Source organism: Barbus barbus, assembly GCF_936440315.1.
Source record: "Barbus barbus genome assembly, chromosome: 43".
In the NCBI taxonomy this organism is placed as follows: Eukaryota; Metazoa; Chordata; class Actinopteri; order Cypriniformes; family Cyprinidae; genus Barbus; species Barbus barbus.
Window position 1 is genome coordinate 407,501 of NC_136721.1, and position 2,689 is coordinate 410,189.

General features: G+C 33.5%; 1 protein-coding gene across 1 annotated transcript in view; it reads left to right on the plus strand.

Moving 5' to 3' along the window:
• sap30l (sap30-like) overlaps positions 1-1,929 on the plus strand; it is a 5,803-nt gene extending 3,874 nt beyond the window's left edge. Inside the window, exon 4 of the mRNA XM_079404643.1 lies at positions 1-1,929. This exon is cut by the window's left edge and continues 134 nt beyond it. The gene's annotated coding sequence lies outside the window, so the exon portion shown is untranslated.
• The last annotated feature ends 760 nt before the right edge of the window (positions 1,930-2,689 follow it).

Sequence of the window (2,689 nt, forward strand, 5' to 3'; positions counted from 1 at the left end):
CTCTCCTGCACGGATCCGGAGCGGCAGATGTTAGCGGGCTTTACGCTTCCTCTCTGAATACTTGCTGTGTTTTTTGTACATACGGGAGTCACTACAGTCGCGCGCTTGTGTAGTGATGATGATGATGATGATGTGCCAAACCCACAGTAACACCATAAACCGCCAGTTTACCCAGTGAGGACCTGATTGAAAGCATGACACAGACTGAATGACTGCAGATTGCTCTCTGGTGTCACATGTTTTGTGCTGTTCACACTTATTCTGATGCACTGTCTGACACAAACATGTCTCTGCTTTTATCTGACTGCTGTATATCTGCTCTATATAGCATTTTTTTTTAGATTGTAATGTTAGTTTTCTTGCTTCCTTTGTTTGGAATAATTATTCTAAATACAGTTCTTATGGCACTATACAAATATTTGGATTGATTGTGTGTAAATATGTCATGCTTCAGCTGTAAAATCAGGTCATATTTCAGCATAACAGGACATCAGAAGAATGAATATCAATAATATCGCTCAAATATAGTCTGAGCCACACGAGCCTCGTTCAAACACATATATGTGAGTGATTCACGTCTCAAATCAGCGAGTAACGAGGTATTAATGGGTCAGTGGTGGAAGTCAAAAGAGACTGTTTCATTATGGTGGAAACTTGTATGTTTTAGTATAAACTTCAACAGTTTAGCTGCGAGTTAAAAAAAAAAAAGCAAATTCTGCATACAGAAGTTAGCTTTCTAGTGTGGCAAAATAAAAATGGGTTGAACAGACAGGTGAAAGATGTCATTTTTAATGAATAAAACAGAAGGATGACATCAGAGCAAGTGCACGATACTGTGATTTTAATTGAAGCCATCAAGCCTCGACTCTTCTGGAGCAATCAGACTCATCAACCCCACTTTGAGCTTTGGCTTTATCATAATTAGATTACTAATCAATCTATGTCAGCGTACGAGAACAGAATGTCTCATGGAAAACAGCTAAGCAGTGGTGAAGGAATGAATGAATGATGAAAGATGAATGATGAAATTTATTTGTCCTAGTACATACTGGAGAGGATATTAAAATCTAACTTTTTTTTAATGGAATTCATTAATATAAGTGACCATTTTTGGTGAGAAAGAAACCTCATAAGCGTCAGTATAACAATACATTAGATGAATGATGTGATGAATGTACAGAAATCAGTATCCGAGCAGAATCACTCAAGAATTCACTCATTAATATGAATCAGCCGTTTGAATGAATCGGTTGAATAAATGATTCAATGATTCACTCATTAATATGAATCGGTTGAATAAATGATTCAGTGATTCACTCATTAATATGAATCGATTGAATAAATGATACAGTGATTCACTCATTAATATGAATCGATTGAATAAATGATACAGTGATTCACTCATTAATATGAATCGATTGAATAAATGATTCAATTATTCACTCATTAATATGAATCGGTTGAATAAATGATTCAGTGATTCACTCATTAATATGAATCGATTGAATAAATGATTCAGTGATTCACTCATTAATATGAATCGATTGAATAAATGATTCAATGATTCACTCATTAATATGAATCGGTTGAATAAATTATTCAGTGATTCACTCATTAATATGAATCGGTTGAATAAATTATTCAGTGATTCACTCATTAATATGAATCGGTTGAATAAATGATTCAGTGACTCACTCATTAATATGAATCGGCTGTTTGAATGAATCGGTTGAATCTCAATGACTCACTTGCTGTCTGTTTTACTGGCGGTTTTAATTTCACATTTCAACTTTTTTTCATGTTTGAAATCATTTTAAATATGAGTATTCAATGTTTTTTGTTTAAAATAAAGGATTATGTATGCATCTGTAACTGCAGGTTAAATGTATCCATGTCTCCTGTGAGATATATTAAATGGTAAATGATGTTATTTCAGATGCAGATTATTCCTGAAATGTTTTCTCATGTTGGAATGAGAGACTAAATACCAGATGTGCTGTTTATTCTAATCTAACCCAAAGAAAATGGAAGAAAGAGCTGAGACTGAACACAATCTTGCTGCTCAAACTGTGTATGAATATATATATTTGCTCCTTTTCCCTTTTGCACTTACTTGTAATTTTACGTAATATTTTAAAAATATATACTTTTCATACTTGAGTACAACAAATGTCACATACTTTAAGACTTTTACTGAAGTAATATTCTAAACGGTGCCTTCATCTTCTACTAAAGTCATTTTCTGCTCAGATATCTGTACTTTTACTCGCTTTCAGCTTCTTTATACTCATGATATATCAACAATTATTATTTCAGCTGGTGAAAACTGAATTATTGATATCATAAATTCATATGCTGGAATGATTAAAAGTCAAATTGTTACAGGAATGGGCACAGAATTCCATAAACCCTCCGTCTCATAAAGACAACAAAAATACAATTACAGAGAAAATGTTTGAAGGGTATCAAAAATTAATTTGGTTTTATTATAATATTTCAGTAAAACAATAGATGATAGTGAATATTACAGGGTTTGAATATTCCTGGGGACGTTTCTGTAATATCACAACGTTATAAATGTGTTTCAGACAGCGCCTGAGGTCTTCTTCTGATGTTGATGAAACACACGAGGAGCTGCTCAGTTTAGGGTGAACTGTCCCTTTAAGAAAATAAAGGAGCGGAAGTTGTC